Source organism: Heptranchias perlo, unplaced genomic scaffold (genome assembly GCF_035084215.1).
Source record: "Heptranchias perlo isolate sHepPer1 unplaced genomic scaffold, sHepPer1.hap1 HAP1_SCAFFOLD_52, whole genome shotgun sequence".
Classification (NCBI taxonomy): domain Eukaryota; kingdom Metazoa; phylum Chordata; class Chondrichthyes; order Hexanchiformes; family Hexanchidae; genus Heptranchias; species Heptranchias perlo.
This window is the reverse complement of record NW_027139537.1, coordinates 44870-62064: the sequence shown is the minus strand read 5'-3', so window position 1 is coordinate 62064 and position 17195 is coordinate 44870. Positions and strand designations below refer to the sequence as shown.

At 45.7% G+C, this 17195-nt stretch overlaps 3 non-coding genes across 3 annotated transcripts; 2 read left to right on the top strand and 1 right to left on the bottom strand.

Moving 5' to 3' along the window:
- Window positions 1–12282: 12282 nt before the first annotated feature.
- Window positions 12283–12355, top strand: trnam-cau (transfer RNA methionine (anticodon CAU)). The gene has a single exon. It is a non-coding gene; the product is annotated as a tRNA-Met (tRNA).
- An 808-nt stretch (window positions 12356–13163) lies between these two features.
- Window positions 13164–13236, top strand: trnav-uac (transfer RNA valine (anticodon UAC)). The gene has a single exon. It is a non-coding gene; the product is annotated as a tRNA-Val (tRNA).
- Window positions 13237–13908: 672 nt separating this feature from the next.
- On the bottom strand, window positions 13909–13980 carry trnaw-cca (transfer RNA tryptophan (anticodon CCA)). The gene has a single exon. It is a non-coding gene; the product is annotated as a tRNA-Trp (tRNA).
- Window positions 13981–17195: the final 3215 nt, after the last annotated feature.

Here is a 17195-nt window from a genome sequence, read left to right as displayed (position 1 = left end):
GAGTAAGATTGGGAGGGAGACAACGAATCGGACATGTAGGAGCTGGAGGGGAGTCAGGAGCAGAAGATTTGGGAAAGTGGATAAACTGAAGCAACGGATGAGGAGACAGAGGATTCAATGCAGTGAGAGGAGAGGCTGGAATTCACAGTGAGAGACTGAAGCAGAGTGTTAGAGGAAATCTAATCTCTTGGTCCCACGAACACAATCCAAATAATACATTCAACAGTTCATTTCTGTGGTTATTGGTGTCAGGGAACCTCTGGTGGGTATCAAATTTGTTCAATAAATTTACTTTGCACATTCATTTAAAATTATATTTAAAATTATTAATTAAATCAAACTCCTTGCTTTAACGTACTGTATCCAAATCATTATTTATGATCGAGACATTTCTGATTCTATTCTTTTAGCAAATTCTAATTATGTTTAGTGTTAAGTTGGAAAACAAGGAACATTCGCAAAAACAGACTGAGGACCTGACAGGGATATAAACATGAGGAGCGAGTCCCACAATAAAAACTCACCCAATCTGACCACATCATAATAACACCTTCAAATCACATTTTCTCTGTTTAATTGTACTGGAAGTTTCAGCAGTTCATTCTGATGAATTATTCACACCACAGCCTCTAACGTTGCCTCTCAGTCGCCCTCTCTATCACTCACTCCACTCTCTTTCTCAAGTCCATTTTCATATCCGATTAAATCCTATCATCCTGTGCCTGCATTCTGTTCACCAGCCCCGTGTTCCACCGATCATATTCTCAGTCAGTTTGTTAAATAGCAAAGCCTCTGTAGAATAGTTTAATGTTTCCATATATCATTCAAGTACCACCTGTTCACGCACACTGTTCACTTCATCTACCAATCATGGAATGAACAGAGTCGAATGCCTCTTCCAGACAGATCTTTCAATAATTGTTATTCCTTCTGCTGTAATTATAAAGTTAAGGGATAGATGGCGGGACTGTTCAATTAACAAGACGCTAATATCAGACTTATCATCTACAGATAGATAGAAGGGCTCCTGATTCCAGGAGATACAGTGCAAACTACGAACATACGAATTAAGAGCAGGACTAGGCCATTCGGCCCCTCGAGCCTGCTCTGCCATTTGTTAAGATCATGGCTGATTGTGACCTCAACCCTACTTTCCGGTCTACCTACTATAACCTTTGACTCCCTTGTTAATCAGGAATCGATCGAACTCAGCCTGAAAAATATTCAATGATCCTGCCTCCAGCGCTCTCTGGGGAAGAGAGTTCCACAGACTCACGATCCTCTGACAGAAAAAAATTCTCCTCATCTCTGTCTTAAATGCGAGACCCTTATTTTTAAACTGTGCACCCTAGTTCTAGTCTCTCCCACAAGGAGAATCATTCTCTCAGCATCTACGCCTTGCATTCCCATCTGGATCTCATATGTTTCAGTAAGAGGACCTCTCACTCTACTAAACTCCACTTCATACAGGCCCAACTTGTCCAACCTTTCCTCATAAGATAACCCCCTCATCCCAGGAATCAGTCGAGTGAACTTTCTCGGAACCGTCTCCAAAGCAATTATGTCCTTTCATAAATAAGGAGACCAAAACTGCACGCAATATTCTAGATGTCGTTTCACCAATGCCCTGAACAACTGGAGCAAAACATCTCTACTTTTATATTCCATTCCCCTTGAATAAATGACAAAATTCCATTTGCCTTCCTAATCACTTGCTGTACCTGCATACTAACTTTTTGTGATTCATGTACTAGGACACCCAGATCGCTCTGTACCTCAGAGTTCTGCAATCTCTCACCATTTAAATAATATACAGCTTTTCTATTCCTCCTGCCAAAGTGGACAAGTTCACATTTTCCCACATTATACTCCATTTGCCAAATTTTCCCCCACTGACTTAACCTATCTGTATCCCTTTGCAGATTCCTTACGTCCTCTTCACAACTTACTTTCCTCCCTTCATTTGTATCATCAAAAAATTTAGCAACCATACATTCGGTCCCTTCATCCAAGTCATTAATACAACATAATATCAAAACATTTCATTTTACAGTGAAGTCCAGTGACAGTCAGTGAATTCATCCACAGTGAAGCAGAGAAGGAGATGTGAAAGAGTCAGCAGAAAACTCAGTTCAGTAAACAGACATCTGAAGCGGCGTCAGATACACACATAATGAAATAATATTTCATAATTGTGATAACCAATAAATACATTGAAATCCCAGTTAAACTGAAGCATGTTATTGGGGATGGAAGACATGCGCTGCCTCCTTGTAACACTGAGACCGTGAGCTGTCTCATTATCAATCACTGAAAACACAATGATGAAAACATATTCCAGGACAGGATAGTTCCACAACAAGAAATTGTTATCAACTCCTGATGGTCTGATACCAACTCTTAGCCCAGACATCTGATTCCAATACATTCAGTACAGAGAATAATCCAGTAACAATGCCAGTGATGGGTATACAAAGTTCATTACAGATATAATGCAGCTCCTACAAGACCGAAAGAGCAGAGACTTAACACATTCCATCATTCAATCGATAGAACAGAACAGGTGACTGTGTAAAACATGCAGGGAGAAAAAACAATTTTCCAAATACAGCAGCAGAGTCTCAACACCGATTGACACCATTAACAGATGAGATAACGGCTTACCCAGAACACCAATGGCTGCAAGAACAGGATAATAAATGCGTTCTATCTGAATTATTACTGGATATTCCATTTCTGTGAGAAGCACTGACTTCTGTTGGCCTGGGAACCAAAACTCCAGCAAGCACTCTGAGCTGATCCATTCCAACAAGCCCTGATTTATACAGGGGATAAGTCTCCACTGACACGGTTATACTCCTGATCATTGCTATTAGTTACAGTCAGTTTAACAAACACATTACATCAGCAGCTTTGACTCCGTTGTAAATAATGTGGTGGATATAACACAAACATCTCAAAGTCCAGGACATTATTTTAATCAGCCCTCTCTCAAGGAATAAAGTTTAAATCTGTTCTCAATCAGGACTGATTCAACAATAATGCGCGGGTCCATTTACTGCTTTCATATAATTGTATTGACCATGTTCAATCCTGGTGATTCATTTATAAATGTTACAGATTCTCCGCAGTGTAGACTGAATCCAGGGACACAAGCAGACCCGTTTCACTCTGTTCCTGCAGTTTCCCAGTAAAAATAGGAATTGTGAGTCTCTGACACCAGGAGAGTTCAATGCCAGGTTGAAGATTGCAGCCCAGAAATGACTATGGGTGATATGCGGTGACGGACACTGAACGTGTCCCATTGACATTCCTCTCTCCGCTATTTTACTGCAGATTTATACCGTTTATTCTACTTTGGTTAACGGCTCGAGTAAAATTGGTCCCATGTAAAACCGAGCTGAGCTCATGACCCGATTTGACCTCCAGCACAAAGGCCCAGTGATTCCATCACCCGCCTCCATTTTTTCCTCAACCAATTGCCATTGAAACCCTCATCAATGCGTCTGTCCCCTCCAGACTCCATTCCTCCAATGCACTCCTGGCCGGCCACTCAACCTCCACCTTCCATAAACGTGAGCTCGTCCAAAATTCTGTTGTCTCTGTCCAACTAGCACAAGGTCCTGCTCGGCCTCAGTAATCCTCAGTGACTTCCTATCCCACATCCATTACATTTATAATTCTCATCCTTGGGTTTAAGACCCTCCTTGGCCCAACCCTCCCCATCTCCACACCGACAGCAAACCCACCCTTCGCCTCCTCATCCATCGGACACTGGCCTCTTTTGGTGGGACTACCCTCACTTGGTTCCACTCACCTATCTGGTCAGAGCCAGGAGAAGCTTCTCTTCCCACCCTATCACCGTTATCTCTGATGTTTCTAAAGGTTCAATACTTGACTCCCTCCTCTTCCTCATCTACATGCTGCCCTTTGGTGACACAGTCCGCAGGCATGGACCAGCTTTCAGATGGACGCTGACAAAACCACCGCCTCTCTTGACCCTTCCAATATCTTTGTGTTGTCAGGCCCACATTCTGTTTTAGATGAGCCACAATTTCCTCCAGGTAAAAATTGGGAAGTCATGATCTTTGGCGCCAAAATCTCTGTCCTTGCCACAGATTCTATTCCCATCGCTGGCATTTTGATTGGTGAGCGGCTCACCAATCATTAAATCCCTTACTGACCTGCATTGGATCTAAGTCTCCAAAGCCTGTCGTATATTTTAATTTTTACTGACATTTTAATCTATCGGTGCCTCACCCCTCCCTATCTCTGTAACCTCCTCCAGTCAGACACCCCATCCCAAACACTCTGCTCCTCCACCTGTGGTCGCTTGTGCATCCGCAGTCCATTTGCCCCACATTTGACAGCCGTGCCGACAGCCATATCCACGTTCCAGAAAGCACCACCTGAGCCCCTCCATCTCCCTCTCCGCCTTTCAGGTGTCAGACGTGGCTCAGTCGTCGCAGTCTCGCCTCTGAGTTAGAAGGTTGTGAATGCAAGTTCAACTCCAGAGACTTGAACACATAATCCGGGCAGACACAACAGTGTCATTCTGAGGGAGCTTTGTCCTGTTGGAGGGTAAGTACTGAGGGAGTGCTGCACTGTCGGAGGGTCAGTACTGAGTGAGTGTTTCACTGTCGCAGGGTCAGTACTGAGGGAGTGCTGCACTGTCGAAGGGGTAGTATTGAGGAAGTGCTGCACTGTTGTGGATGCCGCCTTCCCAGGTAGATGTAAAAAATCCCACAGCACTATTCGAAAAAGTGCAGGCGAGTTCTCCCCCGTGTCCTGGGCAATATTTATCCCTCACGATCATCACTAAAACCGATTTTCTGGTCATTCATCTCATTGCAGTATGTGGGATCTTGCTGTGTATAAATTGGCTGCAGCATTTCCAACATTACTACAGTGACTACACTTCAAAATCAGAGAATCATGGAATGGTTACAGTGCAGTCGGAGGACATTCAGCCTATCGATCCCGTGCCGGCTCTTTGCAAGAGCAATCCAGTTAGTCCCAATCCCCCGCTGTACCCCATAGCCCTGCAAAGTTTTTCAATTCAAGTATTTATCCAATTCCTTTTTGAAGGCAATGATTGAATGTGATTCCACTACCCTTTCAGGCAGCGCATTCCAGAACATAACAACTCGCTGTGCAAAAAAAAGGTTTTCCTCATGTCGTCTTTTGTTATTTTGCCAATCACCTGAAATGATTTTGAACGCTTCTATCAAATCACCTCATTACCTTCTCTGCTCTAAGAAGAACAATCTCAGCTTCTCCAGACTCTCCACGTAACTGAAGTCCCTCATCCCTGGAACCATTGTAGTAAATCTTTTCTGCACCCTCTCTATCTTCTTCACATCCTTCCTAAAGTGTGGTGCCCAGAATTGGACACAATACTCCAGTTGTGGTCGAACCAGTGTTTTATAAAGGTTCCACAGAACTTCCTTGCTTTAGTACTCGATGTCTTTATTTATAAAGCCCTTGACGCCACCTGCTTTTTTAACCGATTTCTCAAACTATCCTGCCACCTTCAAAGATTTGTGCACATATACCCCCAGGTCTCTCTGTTCCTGCATCCCCTTTAGAATTGTACCATTTAGTTTGTATTACTTCTCCTCTTCCTGCCAAAATGTATTACTTCGCACTTCTCTGCGTTAATTTCATCTGCCACGTGTCCGCCCATTCCACCAGCCTGTCTCTGTCCTCTTGAAATCTATCACTATCCTACTCACTGTTCACTACACTTCCAATTTTTGAGCCATCTGCAAATTTTGAAATTGTGCACTGTGCACCCAATTCCAAGTCATTGATATATATTAAGAAAAGCATTGTTCCTGATACCAACCCCTGGGGAACACTTCCTCCAGTCTGAAGATCAACCGTTCACCACCACTCTCTGTTTACTGTCACTGAGCCAATTTCGTATCCATGCATCTTTAAGTCCTTGGGCTTCAATTCTGCTGGCAAGCCTTTATGTGAAACATAATCAAACAACTTTTAAAAATCCATATACACATCAACTGCATTGCCCTCATCAACCCTCTATTACCTCATCAAAAAACTCAGTCAAGTTAGTTAAACACGATTTGCCTTCAACAAATTCGTGCTGGTTTTCCTTTACTAATCTACACTCTTCCAAGTGACTATTAATGTTGTCTCGGATTATCGATTCTAAAAGCTTCTCCACCACCGAGGTTAAACTGACTGGCCAGTAGTTGCCGTGTTTATCCTTACACCCTTTTTAAAATAAGGGTATAACATTTGCTATTCTCCGGTCCTCGGGCACCACCCCCATATCTAAGGATGATTGGAAGATTATGGCCAGAACTGTGCAATTTCCACCCTTACTTCCCTCAGAATCTTGGATGCATCCCAGCCGGACCGGGTGACTTATTTATTTAAGTACAGCCAGCCTTTCTTGCAATTCCTCTATCAATTTTTAGCATATCCAGTATCTCAACTACCTCCCTTTTTCTGTATCTTGGCAGCATCTTCTTCCTTGGTAACGACACAGGCAAAGTACTCATTTAGTACCTCAGCTAGGATGCAGGGAGTTAGCATAACATTTAGAGCCAGGATGTGCAGGAGTCAAATTAAGAAATCCTTCTACGCACAAAGGGTGGGAGAAGTTTGGAATACTCCTCTGCAAACGGTAGTTGATTCCAGCTCAATCCAGAATTCTAAATCTGAGATTGATGGATTTCTGTGAACCAAGGGTATTAAGGGATATGGGGCTAAGGCGGGTATATGGAGTTAGATCACAGGTCCACCCTGATCTGATCGAGTGACAGAAAAGTCTCGAGGAGCAAAATGCCACCGCCACTGGCTGTCTCCTGATATGTGCCAGCTTCTCCTGCAAGAAAGCGGGTGATGTTCCTATCATGGTTGAATAGCTGCCAGTGTGTGTGGCCTGAGAGTTTTGTGTGTGCTGCTTGCAACGGTGGCAATGTGTAAGGGTGAGAGGGTTGAGTACTGATGGAAAGAATTTGTTGGTATGTGGGTGATGGGGGGTGTAGTGCGTGGAGCAATGGGTGCGGCTAGTGGTGTAGTTGGTAGGAGGCGCTACTTGACAGTTGAGCTCACTCATCTTGACCACTCATGTCAAAGCATTGAACTTCTTCCTGTACTGCATCCATGTCCATGATGCTGTGCACCTGGGATTGACCTCATCCCCGACTGCCTCCCACTACCTTTTGGGTGTATGTCTGGAGGACCTCTTGCCCACTGCGGATATAGGATGTCCCTCCTTCAGTCCACCTCTTACACCAAGGCCTCTGGTGAATCAGCAGAGAACCTTGGTGCACGGAGTCTCAGGCCGGCAGATTGATGAGGTCTGGCCTGCAGATTGGAGGATGTGGGATTTACTGGTGTGCAACCTTTATTCAATATTTTAAATTCACTCATCAGTATTTAAAAATAGGGATGGGACTTGCTTCTGTGCTTTACATGTGCGATGTCTGATCTCCATTCAGACTCCGTGCAGACATCAGGCTGTTATATTCAGCAAATAACAGGCACCAGCTACCTTTAAAAGATTTCTAACAGACAGCCTGCCTTTAAGAGATAGGAGCTTCCCCCTGCTGGTGGAAAGTGCGAATTGCATGGAATCCTCGTTCAACGCTGATTGCCAACGCAGATTGCAGGTGAGTCCTCAGGGCTGACGAAAATCTCGTCCTGCCTGCGCAGGGCCCATTGGGCGCGGGGTAATAGCGGATCGTGCTGCTCCCGCCCAAAAACAGGTCCTATCCAATTTCCCCACTCAGTGTCCAGGTAACATTCCAGTAAATCTGCGTTGCACTCCCAAGGCCAATGTGACCTTCCTAAAGTGTAGTACCCACAACTGAACATAGTACTCCAGGTGTGGTCTAACGAGGGCTTTGTACAGTTGTCGTATAACTTCTACCCCATTGTATTCTGGTCCTCTATATATAAAGGCCAGCATTCCATTATCCTTTATTGATTATTTTCTGTGCCTGTCCATGATATTTTAATGATCTATACACATGGACCTCTAAGTCTCTTGTGATTTTGTGATTTCCGTTCCCACTGCTGTTTCCCTGCACCAGTTACAAAGTACAGTCCTGGTCCCACTGCTGCTGAGACCCTGTGCTTCTGCCATCTCAAGCCTTCATTTCTCCAACACTCTCGTCACCTCACATATTTAAATTAGCCGAGCTAGGAAATACCACCTGGAATCACAGAGCCTTACCCTAATATCGCTCGGTGTGACCTGTCCATTTAAAGGGGCATCACCCTGTCATCTCACGGTGTGACACGTCTGGTTAAAGGGGCCTCATTCTGAGATCTAACGTTGTGACACATCCAGCTAAAGGGATTTCACCTCATGATCTCACGGTGTGACACATCCAGTTCAAGCGGTCTCACCCTGAGATCTCACGGTGTGACCCATTCAGTTGAAGGGGCCTTACCCTGTAATCTCACGGTGTGGCCCGTCCAGTTAAATGTGCCTCACCCTGAGATCTAACATTGTGACTCGTCCAGTTAAATGGGCCTCACCCTGAGATCTAACGTTGTGACCCGTCCAGTTGAAGGGACTTCACCCCGTGATCTCACGATGTGACCCATCCAGTTAAAGCAGTCTCACCCTGAGATCTCACCGTGTGACCCTTCCGGTTCAAGAGGCTTCACCCTGTGATCTCACGGTGTGACACCTCCAGTTTAAGGGGCCGCACGCTATGATCTCACGGTGTGACCCGTCCAGTTGAAGAGGCTTCACCCTCTGATCTCACGGTTTGACCCGTCCAGTTAAATGAGCCTCACCCTCTGATCTCACGGTTTGACATATCCAGTTAAAGGGGCCTCACCCTCTGATCTCACGGTTTGACCTGTCCAGTTAAAGGGGCCTCACCCTCTGATCTCACTGTTTTACCTGTCCTGTTAAAGGGACGAGAGAGAGACAGAGGAAATTGTCCCAGCTCCAGAAAAGCATGCAGGATCTGCTCCAGCTGCAGTCGATGGGGATCGATGTCGGGGAGGAACTCAGGGAGGTGAAGAGCCAGAAAGTCTCGCTCTTCGCCTCCGAGGCCTCGAAGATCACCTTTCGGTCTAGAGTCCACTCCGTGCAGCAGGGCGAGAAGTGTTCGCGTTTCTTCGTCCAGAAGCTGCACAGAGAGACCTCTGGTGATCAGCAGCCTGAAGGAGGAAGATGGCTCGGTGACGCCTTTACAGACCGACATACTGAGGATCAGCAAATCGTTATATGCCGGGCAATATGAAGCAAAGCCCAGAGACAGCACGGCCTCCCAACCCTTCCTGTCCTCTATTACGGAGGTCTTAGAGGACAGCGAACAGGAGCGCCTGGATCGGCCATTGACCTTGGAGAAGCTGACAAAGGCCGTCCGGTCTTTGGAGAAAAGTAGAACTCCGGGGAGCGATGGCTTACCGGTTGAGTTGTACTCGGCTCTGTGTGATTGGACTGGCCAAGAGCTACTGGATGTGTACGGGGGTATGCTTCTGGCAGACAGCATTTCAGAGTCCATGAGGAAAGGCATCATCACTGTCATCTACAAGCAGAAGAGGGACAGGGGGAAATCAGAAATTGGCGACCCATTTCCTTGCTAAATGTCAACTACAAGATTCTGTCGAAGGCCATCGCCAACAGGCTCGAGTCCACTCTGGAGCAGGTGATCCACCCGGATCAGACCTGTACTGTCCCCGGCAGAAAGTCTCTGATACCCTGGTACTGTCCAGGTATACGATCGTCTACATGTAGGAAAGGGGGGTGAACACCTGCCTCATCAGCCCGGACTAGGACAAGGCCTTTGACAGAATATCCCACACATACATGATGAATGTGCTGTCCAAAATGGGCTTTGGGGAGGAAATGTCCAATTGGACCTGACTGCTCCACGCGGACATTCATAGCGCAGTCCTAATCAATGGGCTGGAGTCGGAGAGTTTTCTGATCAGATTTGGAGTCAGGCAGGGCTGTCCTCTCTCCATGGTCTTGTTCATATGTGGTATCGAGCCGTTTGCCCCGTCCGTCAGGAAGGACACAAGTATCAGGGGGATGACGATCCCAGGCAGCGGAGGCTCTCAGATTACGGCCGCCCTGTACATGGATGACGTCACTGTCTTTTGCTCCGATCAGCAGTCGGTCCACAGATTGATGGGCATCTGCGATCGTTTCGAACTGGCCTCGGTGTCCCGAGTGAACTACAGTAAGGGTGAGGCCATGTTCTCTGGCAGGTGGGAGACCCGATCCTTTGTCCCCTTCACCGTCAGGTCCGACTAACTGATGGTACTTGCGAGCTGGTTCAGGGGGCCCCAGGCCTCCACCAAGAAATGGGAGGAGCGGTTCGCCAAGGCGAAACAGAAGCTTGGTATGTTGGGGGGACGCTGTCTCTCTCAATAACGGGCAGGAATCTGTTGATAAGGTGTGAGGTACTCGCGGTGTTGCTCTCCGTGGCCCAGGTCTGGCCCATTCCCCCCAACTCCGTCACCACAGTCACCCGAGCTATCTTCCACTTTTTCTGGAGGTCCAAGGTAGAACGCGCCCACAGGGACACCATGTACAAACCTCCAGACAAAGGGGGCAGAAGCGTCACCAATGCTGCCCTGATCCTGATGGCCACCTTTGTGTGTGGCTGCCTCAGAATGTGTGCAGAGCCCCGGTACACAAACACCAAGTGTCTCTACGTGCTGAGTTTCTACCTGTCCAAAACATTGAGAAAACTGGGTCTGGTCATGCTGTCTGAGGAGACGGAGGACGTCCCGTCCAGCTGGACTGCCCCCATAACCTGTCCCAGCTGGAGAATTTCCTGAGGAGGAACCACTTCGACCACAAGGCCATCAGACAGTGGTCGACGAGGAACGTTCTGGGGGTCCTGCAGGAAAAGGAGAGGGTGAATCCGATCGGGCAGATCCCCGACCAGACGGTCGATGCCATTTGGCAGAACATCTCGTCGCCGGAACTGACCGACAGGCACCAGGATGTGGTCTGGATGGTGGTGAGATCCGCGCTCCCAGTGCGGTCATTCCAACATGGACAAATTCTCAGCACCACCTCGAGCTGCCTTCAAGGCTGCAACGGGGATGAGACCATCGCCCGTCTCCTGATGGACTGGTCCTTCACGCAGAATAAGTGGAGAGAGATGCGTTGGCCTCTGTCCCCATTCATCCCCAACACCTCGGTAACACAAGACGCTGTGCTCTACGGGCTGTTCCCCGGGACCGACACCGAGACAGATATCAACAGCTGCTGGAAGGCCAACAACTCGGTGAAGGAGGCCCTTTGGGCCTCCCGAAACCTTCTGGTCTCCCAGCTGAAGGAGCGGTCCACGAGCGAGTGTTGCCGACTGACACACTCCAAGGTCCAGGGAAATGTGCTGCGGGATGCACTGAGGCACGGTGCGGCCTATACAAGGGCTCTATGGGGAAAGAGCACCGTGTAAACCCATCGCACCTTTTATTATACAGAATGTATTGTAAGACATACACTGTGTATTGTATTGAAATAATGGGATCATAGCGTGTGCGATCTGTTTTGTATTGTTTTGAATTGAAATTGCGAACTTTAACCCTGAACTTTACGTATCATTAAATTTTATGAAATAATGTATATTTTGAAAATTAAAAAAATGCTGCTCAACGGCACTCCTTTGATCAGCGAGAGACCTGTCCGAAAGACTGACAGAAGTCTTTTTTGCCTGAAAGTGAGTCCGGTTTGACGTGTTGTTGCTCAAACGCGCTCCCTGCTGGTGAGCAGAGGCAAATGCTCGATCAAAACAGCTTGAAGGTTTGAGAAAGGAAAAGCGCCAACATTTTAAGCAGTGAGCAGTCTGTAAAGTTAAGAAACCGGCCTTGAGCTCAATACCGTTTACTCAGAAAGCACGTTCGTTATTTTGAGCCAGAATTAAACTAACAATTTAAGAGTGATTTTGCTTTCAAGTTTTAATCTCTACAAGTTTTCCACGCTACCAGCTGAGCTATCGAAGGGAAACAGCAAAGGTCCCTCTCTTTGGTGATTGTTCTCCGTGCGCCTTTTGACACTCCCGGACTCGTGGAGTTGCGTGGGCATGACCGAGACTGACTCGGTACCTGCTCATACCGCAGCGCTGTGAGCGTGTGAGCTCCGACTTACTCGACACACCTTTGGCCAGTCGAGCAATGGGGAACGTGTCTGACCAAAATTCAGAAGATTGTAGGTTCGATTTCCACCTGGATGGAGAGTTTTTGCAAACTGCCGATTAGTTTATGATTTTACACCTTGCAAACTGTCCTACTTGGTAGAGCTGCCTGGAGATTTATGCATCAAGTGCCTTCTTAGCGCAGTAGGCAGCGCGTCAGTCTCATAATCTGAAGGTCCTGAGTTCAATCCTCAGAGAAGGCATCATTATGCTTTTTTTTTCCATCTTTGCTCAAGACCAAAATCAAGAATTTTTGCTTCCTGCAGCACACAAAAAGATTAGCTGCCCCTTGACCTCTCTGTACAGTAGCACGCAGTGAAGCTTAAGAAGTACATGGACCGTGGACTCGCTGAAAACTGACGCCACTTTTGTTTCTGGACAATTGACCCAAGTCAAAAGATGAGTGGAGAATGCAAGAATCTATCCTGCTATCTTTCACATGCTCAACGAGCACTCGACTTGAATCATAGAAAGATTACAGCACGATGGGCCGAATGATCTCCTCTTGTGGACAAACATAATACGATGAAACTCAGTGTCGTCAGACGGAAAAGCAACACATTCCAAATAAGAGCAGAGAGAGGAAACTCGTCTAACAGCATAACAGCACGGTGAGATATTGTATTTGAGAAGGATGAGGAGGGATTGTTTATCATGGTGGTCGTCGCATAGGGTATCATTTGTGAGTTGATAAGGACCATTTCGTGCTGCGACTGGGGCGGAAACCTAATTGGAGAAATTCAGCCCGGGCGCGGCCCCATCTTGCCCGGTGAGACGGAGGGAGTGGGCGGGGGGAAGTGTCAGAGCTGGGGCTCAATGGTGGAAGCAGCATAAAGTTTAAAACGGTACTCGCCCAACGTGGGGCTCAAACCCACTACCCTGAGAGTTTTTAAAGAAAAGACGGAGCAGCCACTGTCTGTATCTCTTGCTGCACTTGAAACAACACATTGCAAATACGAGCAGAGAGAGGACACCATTCAGTTGCCCATTGTGTTCAGTAAAATATCATCGGTTTCTGTAGTGTAGCGGTTATCACGTTTGCTTTACACGCAAAAAGTCCCCGGTTCGATCCCGGGCGGAAACGTTATTTTGAAACTTGGTCTCCATGAACATCCAGATCGAATTTCTTCTCGTGTCAAAAAGGGAGACAGTGGCTGCTCCCTTATTCTTTGTAAGCTGCATCTTTTACTTCATTAAACAGATAAATTTGAGTGAGAGAAAACTGATTCTCAGTGACGCTCATTTCAAGCTTTATTCCCTTTTAATCTGGAAGGATATATGGGCTTTGGACAGAGTGGCTTTTGAAAGGAGTTAGTGGGGTGGGATGGACAAACCTTTTCCACTGGTGGGGGACAAGGGAACCGAACCAACCATCCACCAAGTTCTCCTGAATTGCAAGTTGCAACGGGAAACCGGTCAAAAAAAGCCCTTTCATTGACCATGGAGGTTTCGACAATTTTCTGATAACAAAGAGCTCAATCTATTTCTCTTGTCTATTTCCCGATGTTTCCGGATACTGTCTGCATCTCTGCCCTGTGTTTATCTCACTATGTGTCCACCTGCAGGGTGGTTTTTGAACGAAGACGTGTGTTTTTCTTCTGTTCGTTCCATTAAATAAATGAGATCATCAGGTGCTTCCCTCCCTGACACTGGGGAACCAGAGGCAGACTTCAGAGTAGGGTTCTGTTAATTGTGAAGACGCAAAGAAAACATTAATTGCAGAATTATACAAACCATCTCAAAGGGAAAAAAACTGTGACCCCGACGTGATTTGCACACGCAACCTTCTAATCTGGAGTCAGACGCGCTACCGTTGCGCCACGAGACCTGGCTGCTACAATGGGCGTTTGTTTCTATCAATGTTTCTCAAGCACCACTTCATAGTTTCCAGATTGGTGGAATGGGTTGGCTTTCAAATCCCCGCCCACCCCCACCGGATGTCAGGCAGCATCAGAAGTCTCCTTCACCTGTCAGCGGCAGCATGGCGCTCGCTTCCATCGCCTGCTGTCAGCGGACTGCAGCAAATCCAATCACATTCATCCTGCACCCAGAATTAACACATCACAGGAAAAGGATGTGGGAAACTGCTCAAGATACATAACAGTAGGGGAAACTTCTGAAAAACACTTAGACTTTCGGTGTTGAGACGTCGATTAGAACTGCAAAAAAGAACGTGTGAAAATATAAACTATGCGTGTGATGTTTATACATGCAGGAAACTGCTCAAAATACATAACAGGATGGGAAGCTTCTGAAAAACACGTGGGCTTTCGTTGTTTGGACATTGGTTAGAATTGCAAAAAAAGAACGTGTTAAAATAAAAACTATGGGTGTGATGTTTGTTCGCGGATTTCTCCCATTACTGTCGCAACTATGGGTTGTTAATCCATCAACAATAACTTCCGCTTGATTTTAGCCCGAGTGGTTACAAAATAGCAAGTTTAATAGATTGACTTACAACAGAGTTGCACTACAGATGTCTTCAACATTACATTCAACAATATTATTATTATAATATAACTGTCTACAGATCACATTAATGACAAGCAATAAACACAACCTGACCTCTCTGCGAATCCAGGTAGATCAGACCTGACCTTTGCGGATTGCCTGTGGCAATGGACTTCTGACTGTCCCCTATTGAGAGCTCCAACATTTGAGAAGGGAACATGCTCTATCTGTATACGATTCGGCTGCATTGTTCAGTACATAATCACCACTGATCTTTACTCATGGTCGTAAACCATCCCACTTTGCTGACTCTCAGAACCCACCAAAGATTGTTTCATGTCTTAGTGTTTATTTCGCCTTTCTCCGTCATCAGGTTTTGGATGCTTATACTAGGTTAGCACAACCTGGAGTTCAGGTGTCCAGGACACCCAAGTTTCTCTGGACATCAACGTTTAATAGTTTCTAACAATTTCAAAAAGATTCTGTTTTTCTGTTGTTCCTACCAAAGTGAATAACCTCACATTTCCACACATTATACTCCATCAGCCACCTTCTTGCCCACGCACTGAACCTGTCTATATCCCTTTGCAGACTCTTTGTGTCCTCCTCACATCTTACTTTCCCACCTAGCTTTGTATCATCAGCAAACTTGGATACATTACACTCGATCCCTTCATCAAATCATTAAAAGTCTTCGATAGGCATATAAATAGAATTGGAAATAGGATTGAAAGATTATGGCCAGGGCCTTTGCAATTTACACCCTTACTTCCCTCAGCAACCGAGGATGTAACCCATTCGCACCAGGTGACTTATCCACTTTCAGGACAGCCAGCCTTTCTAGTATCTCCTCTTTATCAATTTTCACCCCATCCAGTATCTCAACTACCTCCCCTTTTCCGGTGATTTAAGCAGCGTTTTCTTCCTCGGTAAAGACAGATGCAAAATACTCATTTAGTACCTCAGTCATGCTCTATGCCTTCATGCGTAGTAAGAGGAGTGGTAAGACCAATTTGGGACTAAAAAGGAGATCTACGCATGAAGGCATAGGGCATGGCTGAGGTACTAAATGAGTATTTGGCATCTGTCTTCACCGAGGAAGAAAATGCTGCCTAAATCACAGTAAAAGGGGAGGTAGTTGAGACACTGGATTGGGTGAAAATTGATAAAGAGGAGATACTAGAAAGGCTGGCTGTACTTAAAGTAGATAAGTCACCTGGTCCGAATGGGATGCATCTTCGGTTGCTGAGGGAAGTAAGGGTGTAAATTGCAGAGGTCCTGGCCATAATCTTTCAATCCTCCTTAGATACAGGGTTTGGTGCCAGAGAACTGGAGAATTGCGGATGTTACACCCTTTTTCAAAAAAGGGTGTAAGGATAAACCCAGCAACTACAGGCCAGTCAGTTTAACCACGGTGGTGGGAAGCTTTTAGATATGATAATCTGGAACAAAATTAACAGTCATTTAGACAAGTGTGGATTGATAATAGAAAGCCACTGTGGATTTGTTAAAGGCAAATCGTGATTGAGTTTTGTGATGAGTTAACAGAGAGGTTTGATGAGGACAATGTGATTAATGTTGTCTAAATGGCCGTTCAAAAGGCGTTTGATAAAGTGCCACAAAATAGGCTTGTCAAAAGGGGCGACAGTGGCTGCTCCCTTATTCTTTAAAAGCCCACAGATAACTTTGAGTGAGCGAAAACTGATCCACAGTGACGCTTACTTCAAGTTTATACCCTTTGAATCTGAAAGGATATATTGGCCTTGGAAGGAGTGCAGCACAGATTCACCAGATTGTTACCAGGGTGTAATGCGTTAAATTATGAGAAGATGTTCTATGAACTAGGCTTAAAATCACACAAGTCACACTGCAAAAAGTTTTCATTTTTGATACATACATTAATGACCTGGACTTTGGTACACAGGGAATAATTTCAAAGTTTGCAGATGACACGAAACTCGGGAATGTAGAAAACAATGTGGTGGATAGTATCAGACTTCAGGAGGATATAGACAGCCTGGTGAAATGGACTTTATTAATAGAGGCAGAGAGTACAAAAGCAATAAAGTTATGCTAAACGTTTATAAAACACTGGTTCGGCTGCAGCTGGAGCATTGTGTTCAATTCTGGGCACCTCACTTTAGGAAAGATGCCAAGGCCTTGGAGAGGGGGCAGAGGAGATTTACTAGAATGGTAACAGAGATGAGGGACTTCAGTTTTGTGGCGAGAATGGAGAAGCTGGGGTTATCCCCTGAGAGCAGAGAAGGTTAAGGGAAGATTTGATAGACGTGTTCAAAATTATGAAAGGTTTTGATAGAGCAAATAAGGAGAAACTGTTTCAAGTCTCTGAGATGATTCTTTTAATTACCATTAATAAACCCACAACTTTCTGTTTCGCAATGAACGAAATGCTAACAAGTTTGCCGAGTGACTGTCGAAACTAGGCTAACTTTTCTGACTTCTATCCCTTCTCATTTTACGCACTTTATTTTCGGAGTCTGCTTAGAAGTGTTCAGTGTTTATGAGACCAGGAATCTGGTGCAGTCGTTGTTGAATTTGAAAGGATTGCAGCCCAATTTACACGAGAGAAAG